Raw genomic sequence first — 18094 nt, forward strand, 5'->3', positions numbered from 1 at the left:
TTAGCAACTCCAATTAAATACTTGGACATTTGGAGGGCCTAGACCTATTCTATTTTCCTTCCAGAGTGTAACATGGCATTCAGAGGCCCTCAAGGCCCCACTGGACTGTTCAGAAAGGCCTAAAGCATTTCCACAGTGCCCTTCAGGGAGGCTCTGGAAAGTGTCCATTTTCTTTAATAGAAGGTTTGAACACATTGGTGACTGTGAGTCACATCTGTCACCTTGTCTTACATCCCAAGAGCAGGACATGGGAAGTCCTTTCAAAATGCTGGTGCTAAAAGTCTCTGACAGCCCCTTCCTGGTTGGGCTGGAGCTCCCTAAGGCTCTTCCTTCCCTCATGCCCCTGAAGGCTTCACATACAACAAGGAAACCATGCTGCAGTAGAAATAAAATATAGTTCTAATTTTCATATTTATTTGTAAAGATTTAAAATGTTTTCTTGCAGCCCCACAGCAAGCTCAACTCTGTTCTCTGAAGAGAAAAAATACAAACTACTGGAAGATGACATTTTAATTTTTTTTGAAAAAAAAAAACTCGTGGATTATGGATAACAAAACATTCAGGGGAAAGGGAGTCATTAAAATGCATATTGTAAAATTGAAACTTAAGTGTCAAGTTTTTATAGCAGTCTGTCAAATGCTTGACAATTAAAATAGCTATTTTTAAAATTTTAATGAGACACAATAAGAGTGTAATGTGAAGCAAAATTGCACACCCTCAACACTACATTTTTAGCATAACAAGTCTGTTGTCTCTGTCATGCCCATAATGTCCCATTTGTAAAATCTACCATCTATTTTTAATTAAATTAGTGTGTACCATTTATTATGGGCATTATATTTATTAATCTTTAATATTTAATTTAAGACGACTTATCCAAGAAAGGGATAACTTAGCACCAGCGCACTGGCGTGTGGGGTGCTAATGGCTCTGCTTTTCTTGCTGCAGTAAATACACTGCAGCCTATATTTTTCATAGCTGAGTCTTCTAGTTTAAGTGCGTCATTCCTCCTCTATAACAGGATGGAGACAGATGTGTTTCATAGTCTTCCAGTCTGGGTTATTCCATCCCAGATCCTGTGCCAGATTCGAATGGATCTTGGTCCCTCATTTTCACACTGCATGCTATCTGCTGAGTTCTTCCATTACCAGTGATGAGGCTGATTGTGGTCAGAGAACATGGATTTACTAAAAGTGCCACATAGTTCTCTAATGGCCTGGTAGGCCAAGTCTCAGCATAGCTCAAAGAATGGCAATCTAGTCAACAGGTCCTTTCTAGAACTATGAGATATGGGTGGGAGATTGCAACGCTTTCAATCTACCACCCCCTTAAAGCTGTCAATCTATCAACCCCTCAAACAGCCTAGAACCCATCTTATTACTTAGGGTATTCAGAATCTGGACTTGTCATCACTTAGGAGACAAGGAAACACATCAGTGACAGATGTTGGCTAGGTGTGGAAAGAATTTGCTTAGACATTGTCTTTCCTCTCTTTGAATAAGCAGGAGGACGTGTGTGTATATTTGCATGTGTGTGTGTGTGTGTGTGTGTGTGTGTATGATCTAATACACGGCATATGGTATGAATGGTACTAGGTGACGTGGACATGGTGTTCACTGTGGTGCTGTAGGACTTCCTGGGTAGCCCGGAACCTGCACTTCATCTCTACCAGAGCCATAGTGGGTTATGAGATCTTGTCTCCCAAACGTCAAACTGGCCTCTTGCCCAAAGCTTCTGCACAGAAGAGCACAGAGAAGAGTCCAAGCTAAGAAGCTTAGAAAAACCAAGACCATGATCCAGGTGTTGTGTCTCTGAACCTTAGAGACAAGCTGGTGTTGGAAGAGTCCAAGGCCAGTCTGGGCTATGGAGGCAGTTCTAAATTAGCCTGTGTTAGAATGAGATTCTGCCTTAACAAACAAACAAACAAACAAACAAACAAACAAACAAACCACCTCCTAAAAACAAGGTCATGTAATTACATGCAATTATTAGAGGGATTTAAACAAGACCCTGGTGGCAAAGTAGGAATACATGAAGTTTCTAGGGCCTGTTTTGATAGGCAATCAAACTGGAGCTTTGAACCTCCCTAATTTTATCTGGAGAGCTAAGCACATATTATAATTGTTTAGCATAAAGGGAAATTATTCTGCAAATGTGATCATGAAAGCGATTTCTACTTGCTGTGTTTAACTCCGCATGTTGACGGATGGCTGCACGGTCATATGCTCCAAGGGGAAGCAGTATGCTGGCACACTGCTTTTGTCTGATGAGTGAAGGAAGAGCTCAGAACTGAGTCTAGAATTCCAGGTTGATTTCTGTTGGGTTGTCTTGTGAGAAGGAATAACAGGTGATGGAGAGCAATGTGGGAAATGATGATATTCTTCAAAGCACGCATTCATAGTGAAGGACAGGCAGAGAGGCAAGTTCATAAACCCAAGCAGTGGACCTGAGGACAGTAGGGAAGACCTGGAGCCCTTTTGAAGGGTGGCCCTACAGAGACTAATAATTAGAGGGAAAGATGGGGAGGTCAAACTATGGGGCCTTTCTATATGGTGACCAATAGCCCTGCATGTACAAACACTCCTGAGAAACTTGAAAGCTGGAGATCAGTGTTATATTGATGCACCTGATTGTGGCTTTATCAGTAACTGGTAGACAATGACGTTCCTACCCTGTTTGCTATGTGTTCTGGATAGAGTTATGCATGCCACATTTTATGATTTTTCTCCACACTTATTACTCTATAGTTTTTAAGACTTGTGTGCTTATGCAAAAAAAAAAAAAAGAAAAAACTAATTCAGAAAACCAACTTTTCTGTTCTCTTCCTGTTTTAGTTTGCTTGACAAAACACCTTAGCCAAAAACAACTTGGAGAGTAAAGAAGGCAGGAGCTCAAGGCAGGAACCTAGAGGCAGTGACTGAAGCAGAGACCCCAGAGGAATGCAGCTTGCTGGCTTGCTCCTCATCACTTGCTCAACTTGCTTTTCCTCTATCTATGATCACCTACCCAAGGGCAGCACCATCCATAGTGGCCTCGGTCCTCCTAGGTCATCCATGAATCAACAAAATATCACAGGCTTGCTTATAGGCAATCTGAGATTCCTTTTTTCCAGATGACTCTGGTTTATGTCAATTTGAAGACATGTGTGCAAATGTGTACACACACACACACAGAGAGAGAGAGAGAGAGAGAGAGAGAGAGAGAGAACCCAAGCAAACAACTGCCTACCCCTCCCAAAACAACAAACCCAAACCACCCCAAAACTAACCCGAGTACCCTGATTTCCTTCAAAGAGAACAGAAAGGAGACCAGCTGAAATCTCTACACAAACTTCTTGGTTCCTGATGCTGCATCCTATAGGTTAGAAGACGTCACCAGAAGGTACGAGGCTGTCTAGCTGGAGAAGAGAGGATGGCAGAACAATGCTTCCACATCGCCATGGGTCAGAGCAGCCAGGTCTCAAGGCTCATAGAATTCTCCCTGGTGCTGACTGCTTATCCTCCTCCCTGGTGAAGGGAAGCAGAGACTTGCCTCCCAGAAAATGGAAGGCAGTGCCCAAATAGATGGCTTCAGAGTCCATAGTACCTGAGGTTCCCATGCCTCTTCTCACTCTATGTCTGGGAGCCCTGTTCTCTAAAGCTGCAAAGTTCTCCTGTACAAAGCGGGGGGCAATGTCTCTGCCCTCAAAGGGGGACAGGTTCTTGCAATCACAGCCTCAAAGTGCTCCAAGCAATCAGGATGGGTGGGGCACCTGCAGTGGGTAGCAGAAGGATGGGGTCAGTTCCTTTCAGGGGCATGACAGAGGGTCCACAGACAGAGGGACTGGGATAGGCCCTGATCCAGGTGATCATGGCTGTTCCCATTCCATAGGTACAATGCTGGACAAATGTTATAGAGATAACTATTAGCCACACAGTATCCGTGCATCTGTTTTCAGTAACAGGACATTGGCTTTCCTTGGGTAACACTTAGCCCAGGCAAGAGATGATCTTGCAGCCAAATGCTGCCAGGTTTCAGCAGGTTTAAGCAGAAGAGTGATGGGGCACTAATGGAGGTTACTCAAAAATGTAACTGGGGGGATGTCAGGTACCTTTGTTTTCCCTTCCCTCTTCCACTCTTCTTTCTGGTTGGATAGCAGCATAATGCAATGGTGGGTCACAACCCCCTTCTGGGTCAAATGAGCCCCTCACAGGGATCACCTAAGATCATCTGAAAACACAGATATTTACGTTACATTCAAAACAGTAGCAAGATGACAGTTATAAACTAGCAACAGAAGTAACTTCGTGGTAGTGGTGGGGGTCACCACAGCATGAGGAACTAACTGTATGAAAGGGTCACGGCATTAGGAAAGTCGAGAACCACTGGCATAGAGGTTAGCTCTCAGGCAGCTATTGGGTTATGAGGTGAATCTGAAGGCAGAAGCCAGGAGCTCAGAATGATACCAGAAAAAGAACTTAGATTGCCCAGTGGTGAAGCCAAAACCAAAACCAAAACCAAAACCAACCAAACAAAACTGTCAAACTAACAGCTACCAACTTCCTTTTGATACCATATGAGGCACTAGAGGCTCATGGGTCACAGTACTAAGACAGTAATGACCTACATTACTAAGACCCCTGCCCTTGCCATGGTCCTAGGCTTAACTGAAACAGAAAACTGGGAGAAATTTGGCCTTTCCTACTTTCTTTTTATTTCTGGAAACAGGTTATAGTGGTGGTGGAGGATGGGAAAATTGGGCTCTTGACAGGATCTTGAGAGTCCAGGGACACAAACCAAGAGGCCTTTTTGGTTAGTAATATGGCGCCACACAGCTTCCTGCAGCATCCTAATGAGTTCTTTCCAAAGATGTCCACTCAGGTAAATCAGAATCGTGGCTCTACCACAGAAGAGACTTCAGGCGGAGTCAATATGAAAGTGGAGTTGGAGCTCATTTAGAAAAGGTTTTGACATAGGTTTAAACATAGGCATTGTATGAGAGAAAGAGAGAGGAACACTTGAGCAAATGACAATGCATACCCAAGTTGTGGGTTTCAATGGATCATGCTTAAGTGTATTAGCAGAAAGCATTAGTGGCCAGTGAAATTACATTGCTCAATGGATTTCCAAGAAGCTACAGCCTCCTTATTTTTTCTCATCCTCTTTCTGGTCCTCTTTCCCCCCTTCCTCCTCCTCCTCCTCCTCCTTCCCCCCCCTCCTCCTCCTCCTCCTCCTCCTCCTCTTCCTCCTTCAGTTAACCGATATCATGGGCTGGTTCCTGAGGTCACTAGGTTAGGATTACAGCTGATATGGTAAAACCAGGGGTCACAAAGCTTGCATGAAGTAGTTGAGATACATCTTGTACTCTAAACAGAGTTTATGATCTAGCTCGTGAGATTCCTAGGAAACTTCAGGTTTAAGGCTTGGAGAGCAAGGTCATGGCTGACCACATAGGCCTCAAGCATGGTTTGTTGTTATATTGGCAGCCTTACTTGAACTGTCTTTCTATAAAGGAGTGCTGTCATTAGCAGGCGACCTTCATAGTAATTGTCCATTTTGCTGATACTTTTTACTTCGGTGTGTAAGACTCAGTCAGACACAGGGTGAGAGGCCTTTTTCCCTTCCCATGTGCCTTTAATTGGCTATGTCTTTCTATCCTGCCTCAGTATGACAAGGACAGTGGGGTGAAAGATTCAGAAAAGCAGGAGAAACAAATTCAATTGGTGTAGAGTGGAGAATTTTCAGCATCCTCTGAGCTTTGTCTCTGGGAATACAGGGACTCCCTCAGGCACATTTATGCATCCAGGATTTGTGTGGTGGAGTCAAAGCAGTCAGATAGCCTGGGGAATTTGTACCTATACCTGATGAAGAGTACCCTTACCCTCTTCTAGTTCTCACCGAGCCTTCACACACAAGACTACAGTCACTTCTCACAGCCACTCTGTTGAATGAAATTGGAACTCAGGGTCAAATGTTGGGCTCCAGGTCCCAGAACTGATGAGTAAAGCCACTAAGACTTCTGATCCAGGCCTCTCTATTCACCCAGGTGCCTCATTTACTCTGAGGGCTCGGTGCTGTGGGGGCTGCCCAATGGGCAGAGCAGTTCTACATTGCAAGGAAGTTGTATCTTGCTAAGTGGAAAAGAGGTGCCGCACCTTCCTACATACATGTGACAATACACACTTTGTCTTCTAAAGTCTATAAGGTCTTCATCGGAAACAGTGAGGCACTTGGGCATTGAGACATTGGGGCATGGATGAAGCAGGATGCAAATGTCTCAGCTGACATCTCCAGTGACCTACAAGGCCTGGGGTCTATGTCTGCATGGATCTGGTGACAGCTAAGAGTTCTCTCCTCTGCCCAGAACCAATTTCTGCCTAAGTCCTTTATTGATCATTGCAGGTCTCCTTAGAGGTCCAGACAAGAACAAGGAGAAGAACGAGGAGGAGGGGGAGGAGGAGGAGGGGGGAGGGGGAGGGGGAGGAGGAGGGGGAGGAGGAGGAGGAAATGACTTGCTGACTCTGGTACACTAGAGAACAGGATGTTTGGTGTGTGGCTCATTAGCAGTGCTCCTGTGTTCTGACCCCCCCCCCCCCACCGCATATTTCTGCATAGGAGAATTCAGATCAATGCCCGCACAGTCCATCCCATGACTCTCAGCTATGATCCTGCCCAAGTGCAGACCCTGGAGATGGACCCTGGAACTGGAGGCTTCAATGTGGGCTCTTAGTACTCCTGTAATGATGTCCTTTGCACTCTCTTTTCTGGGACAGTCCTTGTAGTACTTGTCACCAGCCCAAAGATTTCGGATTTGCTCTCTCACAGGTGCTCATGCTGGGTGCCAGATCTTGGCAAGCAGCGCTAGATGCTGCCAGGTCGTGAGTCCAGGATGAAAATGTAGGCCCCTGAGTGAGAGAGCACCTGTAGCTCCTAAGTCCACTTCTTTCTGTTTCAGGGAGAGAGCCAAGGTGGTTGACAAGGGCAGCAGCTTACACCCCCACTCTGGTGTTGTCTCTCTGATTCTAACCCACTTCTCTGGGCTCTGAAGACAGCAGCAGCACAGCTAGCTACTTCTGTGGGATGTGTCCCATGATGGGCCCAATCAGAGTTGGCTCTGATTAACATTTGAGGGTCTCAGCAGAAGAGAAGGCTCAGTATGGATGACAGTACTCTCTTCCTGGTTTACTTTCTCCAAACCAGAGGGCCATGTTCCAAGAGAACCTTGGTGCCTCCCACCCTTTTCCTATTTTTAACTTTCCACAAAGTCCATAGGAAAGCTCCCAAACATGGTGGGAGGAGTGTATAGCTTCCAATTTCTCTCCCCTATAAGTGACCTAGGGCTTTGGGACTCAGGTTGGCTCAGGGGAACCATCTGCTGCTTCATTCCTGAAACAGGAGCTAGTAGGGGATCTTCCCAGCTTCTTCTTTTGGGCATCTCCAAGATAATGGGAAAGAGAAACCAAAGGAAGGCGCTCCTTTTTGGGGAATGTGACTCTTGCCTTACCTGGGCTCAGCATTTTGGGAAAGGCAAGGTGAATCCCCTCTCTGTAGACCTGTAGGGAAGAATGAATGCAGTTCAGATTTTCTTGTCCTCGTGATAAGAGTTTGGTGCAAAATGGCTGTCACCTCCAGGTGTCAGCACAGATAGGGGCTGACCTGAAAACTTCATTGGCTTAAGAAATGATAACTAGAACTTTCTGAAAGGTAGATTAGATGGTGCAGAAATGCTGTTGTATATGTGTGTCGGGGGTGAGGGTCCTGACTCTGCGGCCTGGATGTCAAGGCTTCTGTGGCCACCTAGGGACACACCACCAGTGAACAATGATGGCACTGAGGTCCACAGCACTGCCTACTGGGAGGTGGTGACATGTCAAAGTGAATGAGAAGACCAGAAGGTGGTATGAAGACTCAGTTCAAGTACCAAGACCTGTGTTTTTATAAAGCTCTATCTGATGGGGTGCATTTTCAATCCCAGCTCTGAGGAGTCAGAGACCGGTGGTTCCCTGGGACTTGCTGGCCAGCCAGCCTAGTCTAGTCAGTGAATTCTGGGACTCCAGGTCGATGAGAGATCCAATCTCAAAACCAAGGTGCTCATCCTCCTAAGAACTGACACTTGAAGATGATCTCTGGCCTCCACATATGCACGCAACATGTACATACACATACATTATACATACATAGGCAAGAATAAATAATAATGTATGTAGTGTAGTCACCATACAGGGCTTGGAATGTCATCTGGACTGCCCCATTCTTTCCATCACCACTGTCATCATTATTAAAATGATGCAGTAAGGTGTACTGTATGACTCCCTCCAGCCTTGGTGGGGGCACGTGAATTCAGATCCTGCTTGAGTAGATCCTTCGAGACCTGCTGGTCCACACCATCATCCTGCTGACCATCTTATTTCTTCTCTGCAGCCTGCTGCTCTCTTCCTCCCTCTGGGACTATCTGTCCTCTCCCACCTCCCTTACCCCCTTCTTATTCATGTTCAGGCCAGGCTGCATCTAAGGGGACCTGGGCTGTGTGTGTGTGTGTGTGTGTGTGTGTGTGTGTGTGTGTGTGTGTGTCTGTATGTGTGTGTATGTGTGTCTGTGTCTGCATGTGTGTCTGTGTATGCATGTGTGTGTCTATGTGTTTGTATGTGTGTCTGCATGTGTGTGTGTGTGTGTGTATGTCTGACATTCACATCAGCTAAAATAAAACATCTGGGTAACTTCCTCACAGGTGCTGGGAAACTGTCCTGAGTGAGGTCAGGTGGCCTACTTGTACACGACCTGGCCCAAATGTCCATCCTTTAGGAGGCAGAGTAGAGGACACAGAGAGTGAAGTCAGGCTCCCACAATGGGATTTAGGGAATACTCTGAACCAGATGTGGCTCAGCTGGTCCCAGCAGTTAGTTTATAGGAGACAAGTTCCATGGAGATATGGGTTGGGAGGCGGTGAGAGGGTGAGGAAGTTCTTGTTGGCTGGAGCAGGGCACTCTCAAAATCTGTCCTTGGGGCTCAGGAGCCTACGGGACCTAAAGACTTGTTTTCTTTTCTATGAAACACAGCTTCAGAACCTATTTGTGTCTATTTTGTGGAAAGACATCTCTAGCAGCTGCACAGGCATGAAGTCACAGGCTTAGAAATGGAGATTCCCCTTCTCATCCAGCAACCACCAGCCCAGTACTCCCTGAGGGAGTTGCAGTGTGCAGCCCCACACAGGAAGCTTGTGTAGCACAGAATGAAATTGTCCCCTCCCTGCCCCCGTGTCTTGATTATGTTCCAAATGTAAAAATGCTGCTGGCAGTGTCTCAAGAGTCCTGATGGCTAGAGGGAGATGCTGCAGGCCCTCTAACCAGAGTACTGGAGTACTGAGAGAGACAGATGTGATGTCATTGCCCTCTCAGCAGGGACTCCCAACCCAGGGCTCAGCAGGGAGGATGAGGCCATGGTGGGGATGCTTAGCCAGGGAGCTTGATTCAGGCTTGGTCCTGATTTCCAGTTCTCCTGTCCCTTCTCAGTCTCACTGGTGACAAGTTACCATTACGCAGTGTTTGTACGTGTGCAGTTCACAGGAATATTCCGCAATGACTGGTAAATGGAATGAACAAAGTGGATGAAACTGACTTCTGTTTGGTGTGCCCTTAAAGACACTGTGGTGACTGCTTGGCCATACCCTTCCTATCTGGGAATCTGCTCACAAGCAAATCTGTATCCAGCCTTCCTGACGATGCAAAGGACTTGTTGCATGAATCGAGGCAAACACCTTACCATGCTGATGCATTGGAGAGGTTCATTATGAAGGGAACAAGGGGTATTGTCTGCTAGATATGATAGGGTTGCTGTACCCATGAGATCTCAACAATATGGTTTCAGAAACAAGACTTGCATAATGACAGCACTGGTCACATGCCAGCATGAGAGACCTCCCAGGGTCCTACTCCTAGATGAAAAGAGGCAGGCAACCAGTGGCTACTGAGAGTGGGAGAATAATTTTTTTCTTCAGGGATGAACACCCTGACAGGTTATTTAATGCCAAGGGGGTCAGCCCTCAACATATTACACACAAGAAACACTAAATGAGGTTGGAAGATTGTGTGTTTTGTGTGTGTGTGTGTGTGTGTGTGTGTTATAACAATAATTAAACAAATAATAAAGAAAAACAGACTGTGAATTTAAGAGTGAGGAAGGATGTTGGGGGAGTGTAGGAGGAGTTGGAAGGGGAAAGAGATGGTGGACACAGTATGTATGCATGCATGCATGAAATTCTCAGAGAATAAAAGGAAATGGAATGAAATAACGAGTTGGGGAGATGGCTCAGTCACTAAAGCATTTGCTGTGAAAGTGTGAACCTGGGTTCAGATCCCCACATAGAAAATAAAAGCCAAGTGAAGTTGCTTTCACCCGTAATCATTCTGGGCATTCTCTCTTTCTCTCTCTGTCTCTCTCTCTGTCTCTCTCTCTCTGTCTCTCTCTCTGTCTCTCTGTCTCTGTCTCTGTCTCTCTCTCTCTCTCTCATACACATACACACACACACACACACACACTCACACATACACAAGAACTGTGACAAGTAGAAACAGCCTTTTCCCCAAAATGACCCAAATGTCTCCTCCAATGAAAAGAACTGGAGGATGTTGATTAAGTTATCCTAAGCCCCCATCAAAGAGCCAGAATCTTCCAGTAGGAAGAAGGATGCTGGGCAGGCAGGTGCTTAAAAGCAACTCAGAGCAAGAGGACAGCGCCCAATTCAAAGTGATGTAGACTTCAGCAGCCTTTAATGACTGCCATGGCCAGGAACCCCCATGGCTCAGCTGGACAAAGTGACCAATTAACTGTGTAGGGCCTGGTGAGTGAGGCCACCACACTCGGCTGCCATTGCTTAGTTATCTCAGGACTTCCCTCCGAGTTAATGCGCCCAGATATTGTTGAGATAGACACACGTTTGAGTTGCAGGATGAAACAATATTTGATGCTTTTGGAGACTGGGAACTCATGAACGGCAGGAGCCCTGTGATTTTAAAATTTCATTACAGAGTTTTTGGCTTTCTTTTCTCTTCCCCCATCTTCTCTCCTTCTGCTGTGAAAAGCTGTGTACAGGCATAATTAGCAGAATACAGGAACGTGGTTACTAGGGAGCAGGGGTTTGGGGACTAGATTGAAGGCAGCCAGTTGTAAGCCAGCCCCAGCTGCCTGCCAGGAGGAAGGGGACAGCTTAATCAGATAGCAGGGCTTTCTCCAGGGGTATTTGGCATTAGAGGCTTGGTGTCAACCAACTTTATTCCCTTGTGTGCCCCAGCTGATGAAGCTCTGAAGTTGCTGGGCCTTTGGTCAGAAGAGCTGTACCTTAGGTGATCTTCCTGCTGAGAAGGTCTGTAAATGGTCTACAGTAGGTCTGTCAGCACTAACCCCATTCCTTATTCTCATCCCATGCTTGTGAGCCCAACCTGAGACCTTTGTAAACACGTAGACCCTTTCTCTAAGTGAAAAGCAGAGAGTGCAGAGGTTGCAGGGGGCTATTCTGTGTTCTCACTCTTCCTCTGCCATGGTGACATTGTTACCTACAGTATGACTTGTAGTTCATTACCACAGACTGAGAAGGAAACAGAGAATCTGCCCACCCCTCCTTTCAGAGCAGCTTGACTGCTCTGGGAGCTTGGTAGAGAGCCCAAAATGGCTAGCTTAACAACAACTGCGTGTGTCTTCGTGGGCTCCCCAACCTTCTTCTATATCCCCTCTTTGGATAACCCTTCTCCTTCCTTCTTTGTAGTAGCTGAGTGGCCAAACATAGCACCATCTAATTGGAACCTTCCAGAAAACTATATTAGACTTGACACAAAGCCTTCTGCACTTGATCATTTGTGATTTTTTAAAAGGTTCTTTTTTATTAACAGAGTACAGAAGCAGGCGGGGAGAAGATGGGCTTTGAAGGCACAGCAATTAGGGACAACAGGAGTGGCTTTTATGGTAAGAAGGGAGTCTCCTTCCTTCTCTGAAACACTGTCCTCTTAGTCATCTGTACTTCATAATGACTCTACTTGCTATTGTGTTTGTGTGCCAGGTTCCTCTGAGAGGCAACCCCCACATTCCCTTCTACAACTGAGCCTTTGTACTGCAGAAGATAGGCTTGGGGCAGAAGTTTGCACCAGATTCAGAAGAGGGCTTTGCCTGTGTCTGCCTCTTGGCAAATAGACCGCTGACTGACAGGATGGATTAAAGCATAGGAGGGCAGGCTAAAGAAAGACATGGGGGATGGTCTTCCAAAGGGTGACTCTGTGGTCACTGTTTGAGGTGGTCAATTCTCCACCAGAGCCTCGTTCTCCTGGACTGGACAATAGGAGGCCTAAGGGTCTGGGATTCCCATGTAATAGTCTGGTGGCATTTTGGTGTTCTCTGGGAACTCCAAAATGGTCTCTTCATGCTTTGCCAGTCTCTGCCTTCTGAAAGCAAGCTCTCTCATGATTCTCCTCCATGCTAAGCATCAAGAGCAGACTGTGCACAGCAGTCAGAGAGTGATTGATGCTGGCCAGTAGATACATCATCATCAGGGAAGCCAGAGAGTTACAATCTGATAGTATGACAATCGCGATGTCAGTGGATGAAAAGAGAATTGTAGAGATGTTTGTTGAAACCATACAAAATACAGGACACCGAGTGGGTAAGAAGCTTCTCAACTTTGAGAATGGTTAAATGTAGCTGGACACTGTTTTGTTTCCATGCCACACTCTGTCTATTGCTTTCTGTGACTTAACACTGCCCCTGAAAGTTTGTTCATGCCATCAGACCTCTTTTACAGACAAGTTCTAGTCATGCCTTCCCAAAGCCTCAGGCCTGAGACATGGTCAGGCTGATCCTTTAGACCATAGGCATCTAGCTGGGCTCTAATTGTTGCATGTATAGTGCTTCAGTGCCCAGAAAGCTTGAGCTAATGTCATTTGTTTCTTCCATAATCTCTGCCCACTTCTCAGATGGTCTGTGTGGGCTTTCCTACTCCCCTTGACAGTACAGTGTCTTTGAATGGATGTGCAGATATTTCAGGACCCACTGCATTCAGGAAATGCTTTCTTCATGTCCCCGTCTATTCAGGAGCACTACTTCATGTTCTCTTAGGTCTTGTTGTAGGAGCTTTGTATAGAGCAAGATGGTCCTGCAAGCAAGAGGGATGACCAGTCCTTCCTCCTCATCAGGCCCATCATCTCTGCTTCCCAAGGATGAGGATCCAAAGTGGTAGGAAATCCTGGAAGTACTTACCCACATTTCTCAAGCAGATACGCTCCCATCTTTGATCCCCAGAGAGGTAGGGCAGCTCTTTCAGTCCCTCTCCACAGAACAGGGGCAGCTGATTCAAGAGCAGTGGGAGTCTCAATCTCCTGCCTACACCACAAACCACATTTTACACAGAATCTCTTTGTTCTTTCCCTAAGTATTATTTAGCCAACCTGTGAAAGGTTAGAGGGTGAGAGCCCAATTTTCTTTTCTTCCTGGATTCTTTAGAGAAAGTGAGAGAATTACTGAAGGATGTCTTCTTGTTCTATGAACAACAAGAGTCACTCTCATGTTGCCCGTTCCACTTGTGAACTGCAGAAATACACATCCACTCGTGAAATGTGATATTCATCAAGTCAGGTCCATCAGTGAGGGTCATGTCACTTGCTTGTCTCAGGTTGATCTGGCCCAGTGACTGTTAAGACCATTGCTGAACAGAAGAAGGACTCTGGGAAAGACTAATAGAAGGCTAGAATATTCTTTTCAGCCCTGAAGGTCCATGGGTGATAACTAACTTCAGCAATCAGTCTATAAACTAAGAGCATGAACTATAGCTTTGCTTTTCTACTCTCATGCCTTCATCCATAGGACAGGTTGGCTGTGTCTACCCTAGAGGACCACCAGGAAGATAACATGGATTATACATGGGTCCTCATGGTCCTGTTAAACACGACAATCAAGCACTGAACAGGACATGCAGAACACACAGAGAGGGGGCTGTGGGAAGCAGGCAGATTTCTAGAGAAGCCCTGTCCCAGCTGCCCATCATCCCTATAGTTTGGAAAACAGGAGCTGGTGTGGACCAGAAGCCTTTCCCTCTGTTCACCTGATGATGCTGCTTCTATGCTCTCCCAGGTGACCTGAGCTGAGAACTGGGTACTGCCATTCACCCTAGAGGTAACTTGCTCTCCAGACTGGGTACTCTAGGGGTATTCTGGTATCCAGGCTGGGACTCCAATCTTGGACAACAAAGGCCTGATGAGGTCCCAGGTCCTGCAACCCCTGAGACTTGACATGGAAGACCCCGGCCAACCTGTAGTTAGGGGAGACACAGAGCAGGTGTCTGTGTGTTTGACAGTTGGCTTGGGAATGTGACAGCCTGGTGAGGCAGTGGTGTCTGAGTCCAGGTACAGTCGTATATAACTATACTCTTGCTTTTGGTAACCTTCATGTTGTAATTTTTCTATGAAAAAAGGCCATAAAACAACAATGGTAATAATAACTCTGCTTGTTCGGCAAAGGAAGGAAGACAGTATATTTTTTTATTTGGAGTTTTGTAGTTAAACACCGCCATCTTTATTTCTCCTGTCACCTAACTTTACTATAACACCGTTCCCTGAGAGATGCCCCATAAACCACCCCTTGCTTCCCGAGCCAGTCATTGAATTCCCAACACAGAACCCCAAGACCCCAGATTAGAGGAGGAGGGTAATATTTTATGACCAGTTTGAAAATCTTGTTGCCACAGCTATAAATTAAGAAGTTAAATTGCTCCCATATTGGGTATTGATATATTACTCATGGCCGAGATTTTCCCTGAAACAGCATACTGCTGATGGAAGGGTGCCAGACCATGCTGCTGACCACTCTGGAGGTCCAGGCAGGGTGGAAAGAACTGCGGTCCTGGATGGCCACAGTCATAGAGCCTAGTGGGGACAGAAACAATGGGGTAAAGGGCTTTCCAAGTCTGTGCCATCTATCCTCACAACACTGGGCTTCTTGCCCACAGGGCTTCTCCTTATATGTGTCTCAATTGGGACAAGAGGCTGCTCTCTCTGGCTGAGATGGTACAGGGGACTGTGCCTGAGTGGCACCAGACTCCACTCACATCGCTCAGTTGCTTTTTTCCTTCAATTAGTATAGTTTTTTTTTTAGAATTTTATACGAGAGCACTATATTCATATTATTTCCACCTTTCTTTGCCTCCTCCAACTCCCACAATCTCTCCTCTCCACTCTCTCTCTAACTCATGACCTCTTCTTTCATTAGTCTCTCTCTCTCTCTCTCTCTCTCTCTCTCTCTCTCTCTCTCTCTCTCTGTGTGTGTGTGTGTGTGTGTGTGTGTGTGTGTGTGTGTGTCTGCCTGCCTGTCCATCTGTCTGTCTTTTAGGCTTCTAACTTACTGAGTCTATGTGTTTAGGGCTGACCATTTTGGATTGGACAATCCATCAGTCACTTTGGTTTCTTCTGTATTATTCATTGGGTCATTCCTCTCCTAAGCATCCAGTGCTTTGTCAAGCTAGACCTAGTTTCGAACAGCTCAAACTTGTCTGTAGGCAGGGAACTACGATGGTTTGGAATCCTTTTGGATGATGATGGACTATTTTCCAGGGCACATGACAAGCTACAGCACAGAGGGTGACTTGTGAGTCAAGCAGTGCTCCGCTCTGCAAGGTCATTTGCATAATTGTTTCCATTTAATCTAGGAGTGGAAGGTGTCACTTTGCCTTCCTCCCCTGCTTCCCAAGGCTCCGGAGGCAGCTTCCCATGACATGAGAGTGACAGGTAGAACATTCTCAAAGAAAGTACACATGACCAAACCAGTTTATCTCAGTAATAAAAAATGAATGAACATGCATGAAGCAGTCTATTAAATAAAGGAATAACGGATCCACTGCCAGTATCTGAAACAGTTGATGGACATGGCTACTAAGTAACTGGGTCTGCATCCCCATGGGTCTGCTGTCTTCAAACTCTGTAGTGGACCTCCTTGGTTTGGTTGCATCAACTAAGCTCACCAAACCAAGTTAAAGATCATCTCTCATCATCAACTCCCCAAAATGCTGTGAACTCACCACTGACTGTGGACTAGTAAGTGCCTATAGCTGTCGCCCCTCTGAATTCATATCATGCTGGCAAGGAAGCTGAGTACTCCGTACTCTGGGCCCTGCAGGAGACAGTGCTGGGGCTGTCTGTGTACACTCAAACTCATAACGAGTGGCAACATTTGTTTCCTAACTTTCAGTATCTATATGTTAGTGATTCTAGCACAGAGATTAGCATGTGACAAGGTAAGACCTAGGATACATCTGGAGCCATCTGAAAGAGAACAATAGAAGTCTACTTTGTAGCTTCATCCTCTACTAGCCCAATTCTCCCTGACTACCTGGGCTTGATACACGCTTGTTATATTGTGATTGGACACAGGGAAAGGTCTCTGCCTGCATGCTTCCTTGCGGGGATGTTCTGAGAGTGCCTTCAGTTGGTGCATGTAAACTCCGGAGGCTTACTGGGGCCTTAGCAGGGTACTGCCTTTCCTGGAAACACCAGTAACTCCCTTCTTCTTCCAATGGGCGCTGCATAATTCGTGGGAGGCTGCCTTTGGGAAGTCTTCCTGTCTTTTGAGAATCTGTATTTTACACACCTCTCTTGAAATCTCATTTGTGGCTCTGTCCCTCAAAAATGGCTTCTGTGGGAACATGGCAAGCATGATACTATGAGAGTCACAGCAATGGCCGATTAGGTTGTTGACATGTTTTGATTGATACCTACCAACACCATAAGTGCTAGATTGAACCAATGCTTGCCCATCACATGCCTAATTCGCCACAATCCCAAGGAAAATTCCAGACTGGAAAGGCTCTATTGTCACTCCTTTCATTAGAATGAAGCTGGGGAATTGAGAAGCCAGGGAGGGATTAGACTCAGGAGGAGACAGAGCTCAGCCACCCTTCGCTACTCATGCAACACTAATTCTGTCTGAGCACTGAGCTGACATCTAAGACCAGGCAGGTAACTTGGCCATGTTGTGTCCTGAGTCCATGAGTCCTATCCTTGGGAAGAGGTATACAGACAGGCTGAGCATGAGGAAGAGCAGATGGAAACAGGCTTCCAGGTAGGTCTGGCCTATGAGGAGTATGGTAAATGGGGGCATACTTGGGGCTCCAACAGCCCCATGACCAGCAATGCTGCCCTACCTAATGGCTTCCCCAAGAGCAGTAGTAAGCCATATGTCCTTCCGTGTTGTTAAGCAGGGATTGATACCACTCCGCGCTGGGGAGGCAAAGATTGAGAGCCTAGATCTTTTCTTTGTCACTGAAACCTGTGGCTCATCCTGTGCTGGACACAAGGACCTGAGGGATAGCCCAGAGCCCTCCAGGGACCCTAGCAGGTTGTTTCCCCTGAGAGTCACTGACTCATGGCCACTTCGGGCCATTCCAAATGGGCTGCCTAATCGGCCTGCATCCATTATCATTAGCGGCTCTCTGCACGCAGGTACATGAGGGGCTGCCAGGCGCTGGCTTCGGCTGGCTGAGCCAGGGGCCACGCTCCACTGCAAATGAGGACTAGGAACACCTGCTCCAGGGCTGCCAGGCCGCCACAGTCATTCTTCACATCTCATGCAACACTTGTTCTGTCAGAGCACGGAGCTGGCGCAGGCGGGGGCAGCTTGCTGCCAGCTCCATCCTGTCCCCCGTTCCTGCCTGGGCTTCTGCGCTCAAGTTCATCTTTGAATGCCTTTTCAAAGAAGCCTGTTAAAAATGTATTCATTTTGTATTAGCCATTCAGTCATTATGTTAAGGGCTTAAAAATAAAGATTAAAAAAACCCTTTGCCTCCAAAATGAACCTTTTTTGGGGCAATTAAGATGGAATCCTGAAATATTAATTGCCCACTAATGGTCTTCATTCTCCATCACTCGGAGTTGATGAGCATCTTTTCAGGCTAACATGGCAATGGGGCAATGGGGGGTGAAGGACCAGTTTATGGCTGTGGGCAGCAGGGACCTTTCTAGGCAGGCACGACGTTTTTGTATCTTAGGAATGCTTCACTTTTCGAAACAGAGCATCCTGACATTCCACACAGTCTTGGCATGACAAAGACTGCACAAACCAGCACGGACAGGACTTCCTCTTCCTTAGC

The sequence above is a fragment of the Rattus norvegicus genome, chromosome 1, assembly GCF_036323735.1.
Source record: "Rattus norvegicus strain BN/NHsdMcwi chromosome 1, GRCr8, whole genome shotgun sequence".
Classification (NCBI taxonomy): Eukaryota; Metazoa; Chordata; class Mammalia; order Rodentia; family Muridae; genus Rattus; species Rattus norvegicus.